This window comes from Scyliorhinus torazame, chromosome 16 (genome assembly GCF_047496885.1).
Source record: "Scyliorhinus torazame isolate Kashiwa2021f chromosome 16, sScyTor2.1, whole genome shotgun sequence".
In the NCBI taxonomy this organism is placed as follows: Eukaryota; Metazoa; Chordata; class Chondrichthyes; order Carcharhiniformes; family Scyliorhinidae; genus Scyliorhinus; species Scyliorhinus torazame.
The window spans coordinates 71,423,973-71,443,863 of record NC_092722.1 but is presented as its reverse complement, the minus strand read 5'-3'; the positions used below and the strand labels follow the sequence as shown (position 1 = coordinate 71,443,863).

Sequence of the window (19,891 nt, the reverse complement as noted above, 5' to 3'; positions counted from 1 at the left end):
AAGCAGCCAATTGGTGTGTATAGGATTCTCAGCCAGCTCCTATCAATGCCTGTGGTTGGTGAAGCCAGTCAGAAACTTTCAGGAAAGAAGGCGGATCTTCTGGAGAGTTACATTTTGTTCAGTCCTGTGAAGAATGCTAGCGAGCAGGAATCTTCAGGAATCTCTCTCCTTCTCTCTCTCTGCCAGATGATTTTAAGAGGCATTCTAGCCAAATCTGTGAAGACTTTTTGATTAAGGCACATACTAAGCCATCAGAACAGGGAGAGAGATCTTGAATGTGAAAGTGCAAACTATTTTCCTGAAGGTCAATAACTTTCGAACTGTGTGCATCAGGGGCTGGGTAGAGTTCAAAATTAATGCTTAAACTGAGAATATTCTTTAAAGTGCAGCCAGAGTTCTGATGTTGAGTTCAAAGGAGTATCAAGCTATGTTTACCCAGTAATGGATCGGTAGCAATCTCCCAGGGAGGCAATATCTCCATCTGGTGGGGGAAGAACAGAAGTGCACTGATCTGAACAGCATGATCCTAGCTAGCTCCATCTGTTGGCTGATTGGCGGAATTGCACCGACCTGGCACTCTTGGGTAAACTGCCATCTGGTGGTCGAAGAAGGGAATTGAGCCAACCTGAACCTCTTGAGTAAATCTATTTGGATTTGGATTTTGTTTATTGTCACATGTATCAAGGTACAATGAAGAGCATTTTTCTGCGAGCAGCTCAACAGATCATTAAGTACATGAAAAGAAAAGGAAATAAAAGAAAATTAGGTACTCTAAATTAATGAAAAAAGGCTTTTTCTCTTTCAAAAGAGATAGTGGTTTTGCGTCTTTGGATAAAGTCATCTCCTTTTCCTTGCCAAAGGTAGCCAAACAATTTTAAGAGAAACAGGGGCTACCTGTTGCAGGTAGCCCCTGAAATGCCGACTGAAGGGCAAACGGGAGCTAGGAAGACTCACTGGGCAGTAGAGGACCTACAGAAAGAGATGTTGATGGCTGTTGAGATTGTTTCATCTGACCATGGTGGTGACCCAGTTCCCGAGCATTTTCAGATACAAGGTGACCATATGCCTGAGGAATTAGACAAGAGCGTTGACTTTGACTTTGGTTCTGATTATGAGGTGCTGGGAGACAATTGTTGCAAGAACCTTGGTGAGGAGGAGGAGTCGGACAAAGGTTTTGACTTCTACCTAGGTGCTGGTTATGAAGTGTTGGTGAATAGTTGTTGTAAGAATGATAGTAGGGAGGAGAGTCAGACGACAGTCTTGACTTTGATCTCGGGTCTGACTATGATGCGATGATAGACAATTGTACCCGAGTAGACTCGTCACCAATTGAATTTGGACCACTGGCAAACAATTCTTCCAAAGCTAGTAAAGGATCGAGTAACCTGGAGGAGGTAGGTGAACTGGACTTGCCAAAAGGTAAATTGTTACCGCTGTTTCTGATAACCCCATTGCCATTCCCTTCAGGTGAAAGGAGTTCCCAGAGCAGCTACTGTGAAGGAAAGTTTACCTGACCGCCCAGCGTCAATTAGTCAGTAGGAGCACAGTCAGGACTGGGCAGTGACACCAAGCGAGCGGCTGGTCAGCCTACATCACTTTGAAGGTTTACAGCCTCTTCTCGTGTCGCGGAGGTTGATAGCCAGGAAGGTGAAGTTGTTGCTATCAATCCTTTTTGGGAGTTAAGGGAAAGGTGGTTGACAAATCCTGTAGTGGTTCTGTAATCACAGAGGAAAGAAAAAACCCAGGCTGGTCGTCGAGTCAGTGATGTCCCATCCTCTGATTCTGAAAGGGCAGGTGCAGGGGGTGGTGACGAAAACTCCGATGAGGAGGTAAAAGTTATCACCCCAGGAATAGTGTCTGTCGAGTCAATTAACTCTGAGGGACCGACCCCTCAACAGCCCTTGTTGCTGAAGGGGACCCTGTGAAGACCAAGAAAAAATGTAAGGTCAGGTGGTTGAAAAGACTCTATTGGTTACCAGTGAACCCACTAATTCATTCAGCGTTGACAACTCTACTTGTTGTATATTTGTAGGAAACCCTCAACATTTGTGTATAAGTTCTTCAGACAATCAGGAAGGCTCATTAGCGTTACCTGAGGTACAGCAAGAAACAGGTATAGAGCAGGTGCCAAAGGAATGTTGACAAGTTGTAGGGAAGTACCAGATGTCATTCCGTTAACTACCCATGGGGTGGATCTCACAGCGTTTGAACCACCTCCATCTCGACTACAGCCACAGAGACTGGCTCAGTTAGAAACTGAGGAGCGATGCATGTTGGACATGTTACAGGAACACGCAAACCTGTTGTGCTCGACGGAATGCCAAGGAGAGTCTAGGAAGCCAATGGGGCAGCACGGTAGCCTTGTGGATAGCACAATTGCTTCACAGCTCCAGGGTCCCAGGTTCGATTCCAGCTTGGGTCACTGTCTGTGCGGAGTCTGCACATCCTCCCCGTGTGTGCGTGGGTTTCCTCCGGGTGCTCCCGTTTCCTCCCACAGTCCAAAGATGTGCAGGTTAGGTGGATTGGCCATGATAAATTGCCCTTAGTGTCCAAAATTGCCCTTAGTTGGGTGGGGTTACTGGGTTATGGGGATAGGGTGGCGGTGTTGACCTTGGGTAGGGTGCTCTTTTCAAGAGCCGGTGCAGACTCGATGGGCCGAATGGCCTCCTTCTGCACTGTAAATTCTATGAACATGTTGGGAGGATGAATGCGTGCTGTCCGGCCCAGGCGTTTCTGAACAGTTAACTACTTGCGTTTACAGAGACATTTGAAACCCAGAATGTGAGAGTTGTTATTGCAATTGTCTGTTGTGAAGACTGGATATCTATTTCTGGGAGGCAATAATGTGAGTGCAAGTATTTTATTGTGTGTTAGAAGTCAAATTGCGCTAATGCTGAAATTGGGCAGGGGATTGTGTTGGAGCTAGTTTAGACAGGTATGTGTGTGTGTTGTGTGTATTGCATATCTCATAATGAAACATCCGTGTCCTGACATTTCATTAATTTGGTGGGGCGAGGGGAGGTATGTTAGGATATAGTTGTAAATCCTTTTTTCTGTCCCGTGTCCCCTTTTTTATCCCATCCTGCTACCTGCATTGATCTATAGTCTCCTGGTTAGCTGCTACAACCTTTGTGCGTCTTTTGGGATTTCTGGTCAACTACAGATTTTAGGAAGAGCAGGAACCCTACCCTTAATTGCTGAGTGGCAATGATCTCAGTCACCTAAAGCCTGATTAGTGGCAAAAAGTGCAAATTGTATTCTTCTGTTTGAAGCTTAAGTAGCGTGAGTCATCTTAGTTTAGCTGGGTTCTATATAAGAGACAGGTAGAAAAGTGCACACTCAGTATGCTTGCGAACAGTGAAGTCAACACATCCTGAGTGAGGCAGCCAGAGTGGTAATTGTAATTTGGTAATTTGGAGCAGTGTGGGAGGAGGTGCTTTTCCCCTTTTGTTTTGTTTTCTTCTTCTGGCGTTGTAACTGTTAATCTGCAGGGAGAAATCCAGAGTGCATCCTGGGAAGGTAAGTGATACAAATACCTTTTCAAATTGTGGAGGGGGAGAAAACTGAAGTGAAATCACAGTAAAGCTGTGACCTGATTGGCTGGGAGTAAATCTGTTAAATTTCAAACAAAAACATTGAAAAAAAAACTAATTAAAACTTAGCAATAAACTAGGTAGAGGATTACTAAACCTGAGGGCAGAGATTAGTATTTAGCATTTAATTTTACATTAAAAATCTAGTGTCAGGACCATATAGTTAATTATAACTCAAACTAACAATAATTCAAGTATTTATTTGAAATTAATTAACTCGTGCTTAAATGTCACTCAGCGGGGTGCAGTGCTCCAACTGTGAGATGAGGCAAATCTGTGATGCTTCCAGCATTCCGGTCGACTACATCTGCAGCAGGTGTAGCCAATGGCAACCGGTGACGAGTGGTGTCCTGCAGGGTTCAGTGTTGGGGCCACAGCTGTTCTCTTTATATATTAACGATCGAGATGACGGGACTGGGGGCACTCTGGCTAAGTTTGCCAACGATACAAAAATAGGCAGAGGGGCAGGTAGTATGGAGGAGGTGGGGGGCTGCAGAAAGATTTAGACAGTTTAGGAAAGTAGTCCAAGAAATGGCTGATGAAATTCAACGTGGGCAAGTGCGAGGTCTTGCACTTTGGAAAAAAGAATAGAGGCATGGACTATTTTCTAAACGGTGACAAAATTCATAATGCTGAAGTGCAAAGGGACTTGGGAGTCCTAGTCCAGGATTCTCTAAAGGTAAACTTGCAGGTCGAGTCCGTAATTAAGAAAGCAAATGCAATGTTGTCATTTATCTCAGGGCAGCATGGTAGCCTTGTGGATAGCACAATTGCTTCACAGCTCCAGGGTCCCAGGTTCGATTCTGGCTTGGGTCACTGTCTGTGCGGAGTCTGCACATCCTCCCCGTGTGTGCGTGGGTTTCCTCCGGGTGCTCCGGTTTCCTCCCACAGTCCAAAGATGTGCGGGTTAGGTGGATTGGCCATGATAAATTGCCCTTAGTGTCCAAAATTGCCCTTAGTGTTGGGTGGGGTTACTGGGTTATGGGGATAGGGTGGCGGTGTTGACCTTGGGTAGGGTGCTCTTTCCAAGAGCCGGTGCAGACTCGATGGGCTGAATGGCCTCCTTCTGCTCTGTAAATCCTATGATAATCAAGAGGCTTGGAATATAAAAGCAGGTGATACTTCCTCTCTGTAGAAGCCAGTTATTTCGAATACAACTAGTATAGGTAAAAGATAGCTGTTTAAGCATAAATGTTGAGCCCCAGTTTTAAATACCCATTTATACAGCATAATTCACTTTTACTGAGGTCCGTTGTTCTGGCAAATGCATATTTTCAGAGTCAGTGTGACATTAAAACAGCACAGTTGCAAGATAATTTGACACTGCTTGTGCTAATTGTCAAGGACAGGGACTGAATACACAGCAACATGAAGGCATCATTGTTCACAATGCAGATAACAGCTGGGTCAGAAAAGCTAATGTTGCACATTGAAGATGGACGGCTTGCCATCAAATCAAATGTGTTTGAGTCTAACCCAAACCAATTAGGATTATATTGGGGTGTAATTAGATGACTTAAGACAGATATGAAAGTGTATAACTGAAAAGTTTCCGCCCGCAATTTTAGAGATGTCTTTTGGTGTTGTCTGTCCTTAATTTCTGTCTTTGATTCTAGTCTCCATTTTAGAGATGTCTTTTGGGGGTTCTGTCAGCCTGTCAGTCTACCAGTCTGTGTCAGTGATGTTAGTCCACTTTTGACTTTGAGTTTGAGTTTAGCTGAAGATTAGCTTTCTCTCTCTCTTCATGTTTCATTGCCAGACTTTGACCTTTTAAAAGTTACTTTCGAGCTGTCTGCCTAAGCAAAGAAAGATAATGCCTGTAATTCTCTGAAAGCTTCGAATTGTCTACGAATTGCCTTTTAAATGACTTTCAAATTGTAATCAAGCGACTACAAATAAAACAATTCTTTTTGGCACCTGAAAAGTTTTAACTGCAAATTTCTGCTGAGTTCCTGTATTCGCAAAGTGCTACTGATAACCGAATAGCAGAGATAATATAAATTCCTTCAACTTTAACAGTCGAATAATACAAGGAATCGAACAACTTGGCATAGTCCAGAAATAGTCCAAATCTTACAACTTGTCGTATTGCGCCAGGACTTGATTCATCAACTAAGCTTCCCCCAAACTTGGCGTAGTTCAACAGGTTAAGATCCCATAAATTAAAGATTCCCACATTTTGGCATAGTCAGCAGCTGGGGGGAGGAGTACTGAACGACCTTCGGAGGCCCAGGTGACGACGGAAAGCTTCGAAGATAATCGGAGAAGGTCCGGAACCTTCGGGAAGCTTCGGAGATAATCGGAGGAGGCCCAGAAGACAGCCGGAACCCACGGCTAGACTAGGGTAAGAAATATCTTTTTCACCCATTAAAAGTCTTAAAGCCGCATCAATCAGTATTTCGACCCTTGAAAAGAACATTTTTTATGGACTGTGTTAAATAAATCAAGTGCCAGTCGTTCAGACTATCAGACGTGACTGGAAGATTAGTCACTGCAGTAACTAAAATAAAACGGCAGTCAGCGATCAAGAAAAGTTATGGCTGATCCAAATCAAAGTGTAGATTCAGAGCCTTTAGCAGACAGAAAATTACTCCCCACTACATCCAAGGGGGGGACTGGAATACCAGATGTTTCTGTTGAAGATATGTTGGGGGATTGTAGATCTTTCACTTGTAGACATTTTAACCTATGTGAAACCTCAAAAAAAATTGAATCAAAGTATGATATCCCCAGAGGACAGTGATCCTTCAATAATATCAAGAGAGCATGGGGAAAATGCACACGATTACACGGTGCAGAACGTGTAAAATGGTCCCTGGTAATTACGGGACAGATACACAGTCAGCAAGAGATCATTGTTAAATATAAAAGTGATCATCAGCTTCAGTCCACTAAAGACCACCTAAGTGCAGTTCTTGAAGATTTGCAAGATGCAAAATCCAAACTTGAGCATTATGATGAAATTAGAACAGATTTGCAAAATAAAACTTCTGAACTCCAGCAGTTAAATGTTCAAATCGCAGAATTGCAAAATCAAGTTTTTAAAGTGGAGTCAGAATTCCAAAATCAAGTTTTTAAAGTGAAGTCAAAATACCAACAGTTGCAATTAAATACTGAACGAAGTGATGAGTATAGGTCTACTAAAAACCAACTAATTGCAGTTGTGGAAGAATTGCAAGATGCAAAATCCAAACTTGAAACAGATTTGCAAGATGCAAAATCCAAACTTGAGCATTCTGATGAAATTAAAACAGATTTGCAAGTTGCAAAATCCAAACTTGAGCATTATGATGAAATTAAAACAGAATTGCAAGTTGCAAAATCCAAACTTGAGCATTATGATGAAATTAAAACAGAATTGCAAGATGCAAAATCCAAACTTGAAACAGAATTGCAAGATGCAAAATCCAAACTTGAGCATTATGATGAAATTAAAACAGATTTGCGAGTTGCAAAATCCAAACTTGAGCATTATGATGAAATTAAAACAGATTTGCAAAACAAAACCTCTGAACTCCAGCAATTTCGAATCCAAGTTTTTAAAGTGGAGTCAAAATACCAACAGTTACAATTAACTACTGAGCGAAGTGATGATGAGTATAGGTCCACTAAAAAGCAACTAATTGCAGTTGTTGAAGAATTGCAAGATGCAAAATCCAAACTTGAGCATTATGATGAAATTAAAACAGGTTTGCGAAACAAAACCTCTGAACTCCAGCAGTTATCTTTTCAAATAACAGAATTCCAAAATCAAGTCTTTGAAGTGGAGTCAAAATACCGACAATTGCAATTAAAAACTGAGCGAATTGAACTTGAAAATTGCAAGTTAATGAAAGAAAGATGTGTTTTAGAAAGAGATATAAACAATGTGACTGAACACTGCAATTCTTTGACTAACAGGCTTTCTGTACAAAAGATTGAACAAACTCAGAAAGCAGCCCAAGCACCCCACCTAGTGGCACAATCGGCAATTGCACAGCCGAGATCAATTGTTAAAAATAAATCATTTTCTCTGTCGGATGAATCAGACGAAGATAGTGTTCCTACACTACAAAATACTAAAGCAATTCGACTAGCCCCTTTAAAACGCAAACGGGTTAGAGTTGGAAGCAAAAAAATAGAAGAAGATGGTGAAACTATCACTAGAAACATATTTGACCACCAATGGGTTCATGAACAAATTGATCCTTCTAAAATTGACGAATGGTCCAAGGGTCTTCCACACCCTAAAAAGGGTGGTATGACCACATGGGATGGAATTCACAGATTACAAGCCATTTACAGTCTCCACCCATTTGATGGAGTACAAATTGCAACTACAACCATGGTTTGCTTTTACAGTTAATCACCAACAGTATCATAATAGCCCAACTGTTTACCGCATGGCTTTACAGAATCATCTCAGGCAACTGCCTGTTCGGCCTTCCACCATTATCCAATATGAAGATGATGTTCTGATAACCTCCATCAATAAAGATGATCATGACAAAGACTTACGGATGGTCTTGAACCACCTCAGTACTAACAATCACAAAGCTAGCTTTCACAAAGCACAAATTGCCGAGAAAGATGTTTACTTGGGACAGAAAATTTCCAAACGAAAAAGGGAACTTACTCAGAACAGAATGGCTGCCATCAAAGCAGCTAAAGAAACCTCAATGTATCGCTAAAAAGTTGCCAAGAACTGTCAACTTAAGAAAACTGTCATTATTCTGAACGTTACTTTATTAATTGAAAGAAATTAACATATCTTGTTAGCTGTGTTTCCTTTAACAGAATTGACAAATTCATCTACAGAAAATAAAGATACAGCACAAGATTGGTTCAGTTATATATTTAATAAGTTATTGTATTTGATATTTTAAAATAAATGTTTAAAATTAGCCTGGAAATTAAAACTTCAAACAATGTGGAAGCTGGTTCTTTTTTAAAAAACCAACAATCTTTGATTAAAAGCCAAAAGAACAGGTTGTTCAAAGAAATTTGATAACGGGAATTTGGCAGCAATCCAACTTTTACTCCCAGTCCATTTGAGTGACAAAAAAAAAAGTTTAAAGATGCGAATGGCATCATTCCAAGCTATACGCCTCTTTTTGTCTGTGCAAGAAAATTAACCCTTTCAACAAGCTTTTGTGTATTATCCAGAAGATGTCAAAGACTGGACATCAATTTTGATAATCATTTTACCATTTATTACTAGATCATATGTTCAACTTTTTACTGTATAATCATTTTATTTGTATACATGAAGTTATTATTAATTGTTTATTGCTGAATTATGTAAGCATGATATCAATTTTCAATCAGTATATCAATGGTAAGATCTGTAAAATGTTAACCGTAGTATTACAAAATCGAATGACACTTGACTATGTGCTAGCTGAAAAAGGTGGCACCTGCGCCCTGATTGGTGCAGAGTGTTGTACTTTCATTCCCGATAACTCTAAAGAAGTTAAAGAGTTGGCATTACATATCCAAAAAGAAATCAAAAACTTGATCCACCCCAATTTATCTCTCTGGGATAAAATTTGTGGGTGGTTTGGACACACTGAAATGTCCACAATAAGAATAATCCTATTCTCCTGTGTAGCTGTATTCATTATTTACATAACATACCAATGTGATCAAATTTGATTAATTTATTAATTATAAGAATTATTTTGAAATGCCTGTTGCAATGTTAAGTGTCCATTTTATTGTTTAAAACTGTAATGACAAAATGAATGAGTTATTATTTGCGCTTTTACCTATCCTATCGCATTAATGATGTATTTTAATCTTCTGATATATCTCACTTAATTTTTCGATTTATCAAAGGGCCGACTGTAGAAGCCAGGTATTTCGAATACAACTAGTATTGGTAAAAGATAGCTGTTTAAGCATAAATGTTGAGCCCCAGTTTTAAATACCCATTTATACAGCATAATTCACTTTTACTGAGGTCCGTTGTTCTGGCAAATGCATATTTTCAGAGTCAGTGTGACATTAAAACAGCACAGTTGCAAGATAATTTAACACTGCTTGTGCTAATTGTCAAGGACAGGGACTGAATACACAGCAACATGAAGGCATCATTGTTCACAATGCAGATAACAGCTGGGTCAGAAAAGCTAATGTTGCACATTGAAGATGGACGGCTTGCCATCAAATCAAATGTGTTTGAGTCTAACCCAAAACCAATTAGGATTATATTGGGGTGTAATTAGATGACTTAAGACAGATATGAAAGTGTATAACTGAAAAGTTTCCGCCCGCCATTTTAGAGATGTCTTTTGGTGTTGTCTGTCCTTAATTTCTGTCTTTGATTCTAGTCTCCATTTTAGAGATGTCTTTTGGGGGTTCTGTCAGCCTGTCAGTCTACCAGTCTGTGTCAGTGATGTTAGTCCACTTTTGACTTTGAGTTTGAGTTTAGCTGAAGATTAGCTTTCTCTCTCTCTTCATGTTTCATTGCCAGACTTTGACCTTTTAAAAGTTACTTTCGAGCTGTCTGCCTAAGCAAAGAAAGATAATGCCTGTAATTCTCTGAAAGCTTCGAATTGTCTACGAATTGCCTTTTAAATGACTTTCAAATTGTAATCAAGCGACTACAAATAAAACAATTCCTTTTGGCACCTGAGAAGTTTTAACTGCAAATTTCTGCTGAGTCCCAGTATTCGCAAAGTGCTACTGGTAACCGAATAGCAGAGATAATATAAATTCCTTCAACTTTACGCAGTCGAATAATACAAGGAATCGAACAACTTGGCATAGTCCAGAAATAGTCCAAATCTTACAACTTGTCGTATTGCGCCAGGACTTGATTCATCAACTAAGCTTCCGCCAAACTTGGCGTAGTTCGACAGGTTAAGATCCCATAAATTAAAGATTCCTACCCTCTCCCCCTCGGTCTGTAGCACTGTAACAATCCACAATTAATCCCACTGTCCGACCCACCCCCCCAACACACACACCCCCCATAGCTCGATACTAATTCCACAACACCACTGTCTCCCTACTGCCCTGTATCAATCCTGAACTAATCCTACTGCCCCGCTCCCTCCACATAGCCATGTATCCATTTGCCTGGATGGGTGCAGCTCCAACAACATTCAAGAAACTCGACACAATCCAGGACAAAGCAGCCCGCTTGATTGCTCTGCCGTCCACTAACTTTTAAATCCTCCACCACCGACGAACAGTGGCAGCCATTGTACCATCTACAGGACGCACTGCAGGAATTCAATAACATTTCTAAGACAGCACCTTTCAAACCCACAATCACTACCATCTGGAACGGGGTATCAGGTACCTGGGAACCCAACACCTGGAGGTTCTCCTCCAAGTCACTCACCACCCTGACTTGGCAATATATCGCCGCTCCTTCACAGTCGCCGGGGCAAAATCCTGGATTTACCAGTCTAACAGCACAGTGGGTGTACTTGTACCTCAAGAACTGCAGCAATTCAAGAAGCAACTGACCACCACCTTCTGAAGGGCGACTAGGGATGGTAATAAATGCTGGCCGAGTCAGCAACACCCACATTCTGTAATTGAATTTTTAAAAGTCAATCCCAAACTAATCCCACGCTCTCTCCCCATCGTCCTGTATCAATTCCAAACTGATCCCACTCTCTCCCCATTGCCCTGTATCAATTCCAAACTGATCCCACTACCCCACTCTCTCCCCATTGCCCTGTATCAATCCCAAACTAGTCCCACTGCCCCACTCCCTCCCCATAGCCCTGTGTAAATACACAAACTAATACCATTGCCCCACTTTCCCCCAATATCAATCCCAAAACTAATCCCGCTGCCCTATTCTCATCTCATAGCCCAGTAGCAATCCCCAGCTAATCCCATTATCCCACCACCTCCCCATGACTCTGTATCAATCCCAAACTAATCCCACTGCTCCACTCTCGCCACAAAACCCTGTATCATTCCAAAAACTAATAATAATCTTTATTTGTGTCACAAGTAGGCTTATATTAACACTGCCCCTAGTCACCACATTCCGGCGCCTGTTCAGTTACACGGAGGGAGAATTCAGAATGTCTAATTAATCGAACAACACGGCTTTCAGGACTTGTGGGTGGAAACTGGAGCATCCGGAGGAAACCCACGCACACATGGGGAGAATGTGCAAACTGCGCACAGACAGTGACCCAAGCCGGGAATCGAACCTGGGTCTCTGGTGCTGTGAAGCAACAGTGCTAACCACTGTGCTACCATGCCACTCCAATCACACTCACACCCCCTCACCCCATAGCCCTGTATAAATCCCAAACTAATCCCGCTGCCCCTCTCTCCTCATAACCCTGTATCAATCGCAAAATAATCCCACTATCCCACCACCTGCCACAGTTCAGAATCATTCCCAAACTAATCCCACAACACCACCCTCTCCCCATAGCCCTGGATCTATCCACAAACTCATACCACTGCACTGCTACCTCCCCAGAGATCGGTATAAATCCTCAAACAAATTCTACTGTTCCACTCACTCCCCACAGATCTGTATTTATCACAAATTATTCCCACAGCACCGTGTTCTCCCCATAATCCCGTATCAATCTGAAAATAATCCCATTGCCCCCTCTTTCCCCATCGTCCTGATAAATTTATAAACTAATCCCAATGCCTCACTCTCATCCCACAGATCTGTGTCAATCCCAAAATAATCCGAATGCATCGTGCTCTCCTTTGGTCCTGTCTCAATCCCAAACCACTTCCCGCGCTCTCCCCATAGCCCTGTTTCAATCCCAAATTAACTCACTGCCCTACTAACTCCACAAAGTCCTGAATCAATCCCAAACTTATCCCACTGCACCGCACTCACCCCATAACCTCGTATCAAACTCAAAATAATCCCACTGTCCCCCTCTTTTCTCATTGCTCGGGATCAATCCCAAACTTCTATCTGTCGCACTCTCCCAAATTAATCCCAATGCACCACGCTCTCCCCATCATCCTGTATCAATCCCAAAATAATCCCACTACCCCGCTCTCCCCTAGAGACATGTTTCAATCCTCAAACTAATCCCACTGCCTCGCTCCCTCCCCATAACACTCTATCAATCCCAAATTAATCACACTTCTCCGCTCTCTCCTCATACCCTGTATCAATGACAACTTGATCCCACTGTCCCACTCTCTCCCCACTCCCCTGTCTCAATCCCAAACTAATGCCCCCACCATGCTATCTGCCTATAGACATGTATCAATACTCAAACTAAACCCACTGCCTCACTCTCTCCCCATTGTCCTTGTGGCCATCTAAAATGGCCACCTGCAAAGGATAATGGGAATTGTGGTCAGGTTGGGACACACACGATACACAACCCCTGTGTATTGTGCAGAGGAAACCAGACCAAGCAGACACTTGCACCTGCTAAAGGTCAATCACCGACCTCCCCAGGACAATGGGACTCAGATTGAAACATAACAGTAGTAACAGACTCGGGGGCGCCGATTCACCTTATTTGGGAGTGCATACATGCAGGGGCGGATCTACTATGAAACTAATGAAGCTTAAGCTTCAGGGCCCCTAATCCCGGAGGGGCCCAAGAAGCGACTTTAGTCCACATTGCTTAAAATGTTGGAGTCTACTGTATGAGAACGGGTTATTAAAAAATAATATTATTAATAATATAGTATAATTCAAAACAAAATAATAGTTAAAATAATTAAAAGGTTATTAAAGTATCATGTAGGCTAGGCGTAAACGTAAAAACGTTCAAATTAAGGATGTTTCATTCTAAATATATTTAATACAAAATAATTATAAATAATTTAAAACAATATTAACATTTATGACAGAAATACAAACAGTCGATGACATGTTGTAACAAAAAAGGGGAGCCTTTGAAAAGGCAATCAAAATGCTAACGTGAATTTTCAACGTGATAGCACTCGTGATAGCGATCTAGACAAGACTTTTTTTCAATAAAGTGTTCATAAGGTACAATATTTAATTACCCCTACTCAAAAATAAATGTTATATTTAGAAAAGTAAGGTAAGTAAGAAAGGTGAAATAGTGTTAGATTAGCCTAAGCCTATTGTTTTTATGAAGAGATGAACGGAAGGTAGGCTACGACTGCTTAGCCTAGGCAAATACTATATTCCACGTATTTATGAAAAAGTAATAAAGGGTGAATTTGTGTTAAATTACAGATGTTTATTATGAAAAGTGTTCAAATAATGATAAAATTGTGTTACATTACCTTAACCTATGAGTTTTGGTGGCCTAGCCTTGCCTAACTTAGTCTAGTCTAGCGTAGGCTAGCTTGAACAGAGCCTAGTTTAGCCTATTTAGCTTATTTATTATAAATCTTAAAAAATGGCGCTATACTTTCTGAGAAGGGGTTTTCAAAAAATGTTTTCCTTTCAAAGCATGCGACAATCGTCGCACGACTCAAATTGATTAATTTTTTGTTGTATATATTTCAACAATCCCAAAGTTTGAGAGGCAGTAGCACAGATGTTGTAAAGGTGGAGTGTCACGGGAAGTTGGCTGTTCTGCTGTGGCTAATGTAATTTTTTGCAAAGAATTTATACCACAAGTTGGTAAAGCTGGAATATGCTATTTTAACAGTCGTTTGGGAAGAAGTGCTGGAGCGTTTCAACAAAACATGTAAGAAACTCCAAACCCCTGGTTTTGATGTATTTGAAGGTTATCTTCTGCTATCATCTTTACTTTCGTTTGTTGAAGAACTCAGAGAAAATTCAGCCGATAGGGTTGCACACTATGAATCAGAAGCAAAGGTTTGTGTGAAGATATCACCTCAAGTTATTCTGATGCTTCCAAATGCATTGTTACAAGGAGATTTTCAGATGGAACAAGTGGTATTGCTTCTTTGAGAGGAGCTGACAAATTTAGGATAGAAGTTCTATATCAACTCTATGACTGTTTGACAATCCAGTTACGCAAGAGGATTGACCCATATGAGCAGATTGCGAAAAGGTTCAAGTTCCTCTCAGAATTGGTGAACAATTCTGAAATTGATGAGGACAGCATTAAACTTATAATATCGTATTACAAAGATGATATTGACCACAAATTAGTAAACGAGGGTTATCAGTTCAAAGAATATTTGCACCTTAAGAAATCCCAGTACACAAAAGAAAACACGTCATCTAAAATGCAATGCGCAGAGGTTCTTCAGCTTACTTGTGAGCTGATTGAAGTGTTCCCCAATATTACTACTGCGTTTAAGCTGTACTTGACAATGCCTATCATGACCTGTGAAGCAGAAAGGAATTTTTCAAAGCTATTCTTTATAAATAACAATTTTGGTCTAAGATGACTGAAGAGCGCTTAAATTATTTATGCATATTGTCTCTAGAAAATGACATTGCAAGGAAGCTCTCATATGACAAAACTGTACGTGAATATGTTGCTAGAAAAAACAGAAAAAAGAGTATTTTGTAACATGTGCTTCATGTAGTATGTAATCTCATAGATATCTAAAATAAAAGATTATATTGACTGTGGTCTTTTCTATGTTTTATTTCATCATTCTATGATGCATCATGTATGTATATAACATTTCCCTAATTTCCATCCCCCCATAACTCGAACACTATAAGGCATAGGATATGTGTATTCACACCAGTGACTTTGACATGTGAGATAATCCAGTACAGCAATTTTAATCAAAATCTGAGATGTAGTGGTTAAATGTTTAAAAAATGTGTGGTGATCTGTCCTGGAACAACCCTATTGAAGACGATAACAGTGGTTACCCAGACCTCGTTCAAGCTTCAGGGCACCAAAAATGTAGGTCCGCCACTGCATACATGCCTTGGACAATAACATCTGGGACCCGCCCAGCTATCAAGCTACCTGCCCCTAATTGGCCAGAATCGATTAGGATGATCAAAATCCTATCGACCCATTGGATCCTGAGTTGGGACCGCACAAAAGAGTGTGAAGGATCGGAGGATGTACTTCATAGAACACAGAACAGTACAGGCCCTTCAGCCCACGATGTTGTGCCGACCATTTATCCTAATCTAAGATAAACCTAATCTACAACCTTTCAATTTACTGCTGCCATGTGGCAGTCTAAGAGTCGCTTAAATGTCCCTAATAACTCTGACTCCACCACCTCTGCTGGCAGTGCATTCTACACACCCACCACTCTCTGTATAAAGAATGTACCTCTGACATCTCCCCTATACCTTCCTCCAATCACCTTAAAATTATGTCCCCTCGTGACAGCCATTTCCACCCTGGGGAAAAGTCTCTGGCTATCCACTCTATCCATGCCTCTCATCACCTTGTACACCTCTATCAAGCCATCTCTCTGCCTTCTTCGCTCCAGTGAGAAAAGCCCTAGCTCCCTCAACGTTTCTTCATAACGTTTCTTCATAAGACATGCCTTCCAGTCCAGGCAGCATCCTGGTAAATCTCCTCTGTACCCTCTCCAAAGCATCCACATCCTTCCTATAATGAACCAGAACTGGACACAATATTCCAAGTGTGGTCTAACTAGGGTTTTATAAAGCTGCAGCAAAACCTTGCGGCTCTTGAACTCAATCCCCCTGTTAATGAAAGCCAACACAACATACGCTTTCTTAACAACCCTATCAACCTGGGTGGCAAATTTGAGGGATCTATGTACGTGGATCCCAAGATCCCTCTGTTCCTGCACACTTCCAAGAATCCTGCCTCTAACCCTATATTCAGCATTCAAATTCGACCTTCCAAAATGAATCATTTCACATTTATCAAGGTTGAACTCCATCTGCCACTTCTCAGCCCAGCTCTGCATCCTGTCAATGTCCTGTTGTAACCTGCAACAACCCTCAACACTATCTACAACTCCCCCAACCTTTGTGTCATCAGCAAACTTACTAACCCACCCTTCCACTTCCTCATCCAAGTCATTGAGAAAAATCACAAAGAGCAGAGGTCCCAGAACAGATCCTTGCGGGACACCACTGGTGACCGAACTCCAGGCGGAATACTTTCCATCCACTACCACTCGCTGTCTTCTTTTGGCCAGCCAATTCTGTATCCAGACAGCCAAATTTCCCTGTATCCCATGCCCCCAAACTTTCTGAATGAGCCTACCAAGGGGAACCTTATCAAATGCCTTGCTGATATCCATATACACCACATCCACTGTCCGACCTTCATCAATGTGTCTAGTCACATCCTCAAAGAATTCAATGAGGCTTGTGAGGCATGACCTGCCTCTCACAAAGCCATGCTGACTATCTTTAATCAAATTATGTTTTTCGAAATAATCATAAATCCTATCTCTCAGAATCCTTTCCAATATTTTGCTCACCACAGACGTAAGACTGATGGGTCCGTAATTCCCAGGGATTTCCCTATTCCCTTTCTTGAACAGGGGAACAACATTTGCCTCCCTCCACTCTACCGGTACTACTCCAGTGGAGAGTGAGGACGCAAAGATCATCGCCAAAGGCGCAGCAATCTCCTCCATCGCTTCCCGTAGTAACCTTGGGTATATCCCGTCAGGCCCAGGGGACTTACCTATCCTGATGCTTTTCAAAATTTCTAGCATGTCCTCCTCCTTAATATCAACCTGCTCGAGTCTATTAACCTGGTTCACACTGTTCTCATGAGCAACAAGGTCCTTCTCTCTAGTGAATACTGAAGCAAAATATTCATTTCGAGCCTCCCCGTCTCCTTAGACTCTTGGCACAAGTTCCCTTCACTCTCCCTGATCAGCCCTACTCTCACTCTGATCATCCTCTTATTTCTCACATAAGTGTCGAACGCCTTGGGGTATTCCCCAATCCTTCGCACCAGGGTGTTTTCATGCCCCCTCTAGCTCTCCTCAGGCCACCTTTGAGTTCCTTCCTGGCTACCTTGGAATGCTCTAGAGCCGAGTCAGAACCTTGCTTCATCAGCCTTACAGAAGCTTCCTTCTTCCTCTTGACTAGAAGCTCCACTTCTCTTGTCATCCAAGGCTCCTTCACCTTACCATTCCTTCCTCGTCTCAGTGGGAAAAAACTATCCAGTACTCGCAGCAAGTGCTCCTGAAACAACCCCCATATTACTGTTGTGCATTTCCCCAAGAACAATTGTTCCAACTTGATGCTCCTCAGCCCGTCTAATATCAGTATAATTTCCCCTCCCCCAATTAAATTAAATACCTTCCCATATTGTCTGTTCCTATCGCTCTTCATGACTACAGCCCTGTACCAATCCCAAACTAATCCCTCTGGACTAATTCTCCCCAGTGCCCTGTATCAATCCCAAACTTATCCCACTGCCCCACTCTCTTCCCATCGCCCTGTATGAATTCCCAAACTCATACCATTGCACTGCTACCTTCCCATAGACCGGTAGAAATCCCCAAACAAATCCTACTGTTCCACTCACTCCCCATACATCTGTATCAATGACAAACTCATCCCACAGCACCATGCTCTCCCTATAACCCCGTATCAATCCAAAAATATTCCCACTGCCCTCTCTCTCCCCATAGCCCTGATCAATTTACAAGCTAATCCCATTGCCATGCTCCCTCCCCATAGCCCTGTATCAATGACCAAACTAATGCCACAACCCCACTCTCCCCTCATAACCCTATATTAATCCCGAACTAATCCCACTTCTGCATTCTCTCCATAAAGCCCTCTATAAATTCACAAACTTCTCCCATTGCCCCACTCGCCCTCTATCAATCCCCCAAATCATCCAGCTGCCACGCTCCCTCCCCATAGCCCTGTATCAATCCCCAACTAATCCCATTCGACTGACTCTCCCCTGGCCCGGTATCAATCCCAAACGAATCTCACTGCCCCACCCTCTCCACATAGCTCTGTATCAATCCCCAAACTAATCACACTGTTCCACATTCTCCCCATTTCTGTGTATCAATCCCAAACTAATCCCACTGCCCCACTCTTGCCCATAGTCCCGTATCAATCCCAAACTAATCCCACTGCCCCACTCTCTCCACATAGCGCTGAATCAATCCCCAAACTCACACCACTGCCCCGCTCTCTCCCCATAGACTGGTTCAAAACCCCAAACTAATCCTGTGGTGCCACTTTATCCCCATAGTCCTGTATCAATTCACAAACTAATCCCACTGCTCCATTCTCACCCCATATCCCTGTATCAATCACAAACTAACCCCACTGCCCCACTCTCACTCCATATCCCTGTATCAATTTGCAAGCTAATCCCATTACCCCACTCTCATCCCATAGATTTGTATTAATCCCAAACCAATCCCACTGCCCCACTCTCATCCCATATCCCTGCATCAATTCACAAAATAATCTCACTTTCCCACTCTCATCTCACAGATCTGGGTCAATCCTTAACTAACCCCACTGCCCCACTCTCGCCCATAGCCCCGTATCAATCCAAAACTAATCCCACAGCCCCACTCCCTCCACATAGCCCTGTATCAATCCTCAAACTAATCCCACTGCTCTACCTCCTCCCCATAACCCTGTTTCAATCTCAAACTCATACCACTGCCTCGCCATCTCCCATGGACAGATATAAATCCCCAAACTAATTCTACTGTTCCACTCACTCCCCATGTATCAATCCCAACATAATCCGAATGCATCGTGCTCTCCCCATGGTCCTGTGTCACGACACCATGGACGAGCGTGCGGTCAATTCCAGCCCCCCTGGGCCAGGGGTTGCAACATAAATTGAATTAACAAATTATTCTTATTAAGCTATCGAGATATTGGCCTGAGACTGCTGCAATGATATGCAGACACCAGATTTATAAAACGTTAACAAACTATTTATTAATAACAAGAGGAAAAGATGAATATTTGAAGTAATTACAGAATAATGATCTAACAATCTACCGAATCCCAAAACCCACCCTCCACCGAGACACACACAAGACAGACACACATACGACAGGAATGGAGGGGAAAGGTTTAAACTGAAAAGGGATTAATAGTTATGAGATTGTTCTTTGCTGCCAACATAGTTCTTTGTAGCCAGTGATCTCCTAATCATGTATCCAATCTGAAACTGCCGGTTGCAAAAAGTTGTCTAAATCAGCAGAGAGAGAGATTAAAGCTGCCTCATATCTGGTTCTCTTCACAGCACACACCCAAAACAATACGCCACTCTTCACAAGATCCTCGTTCCTACTGGAACTTTCTGCCTGCCCCCACCAATCACAGGCCCCAATAGGAAATTGTACATTCTGATTGGCTCCTTGCCAAGTCTATCAAATCATCACCGGTTCTACCACAGAACCTAAAGAGGATGTCTTGGCATAATCATCACGATCGGGGTTCCAACTTTGCCTAAAATTTGGAATTTAAACAGAAATCCCAGAGGGTGCAGCAA

At 42.1% G+C, this 19,891-nt stretch overlaps 1 protein-coding gene across 1 annotated transcript in view; it reads right to left on the bottom strand.

The window, feature by feature from the left end:
• Nucleotides 1–19,891, bottom strand: part of LOC140392371 (CD209 antigen-like protein C) — a 208,921-nt gene that overhangs the window by 10,557 nt on the left and 178,473 nt on the right. The gene's annotated exons all lie outside the window — the stretch shown is intronic.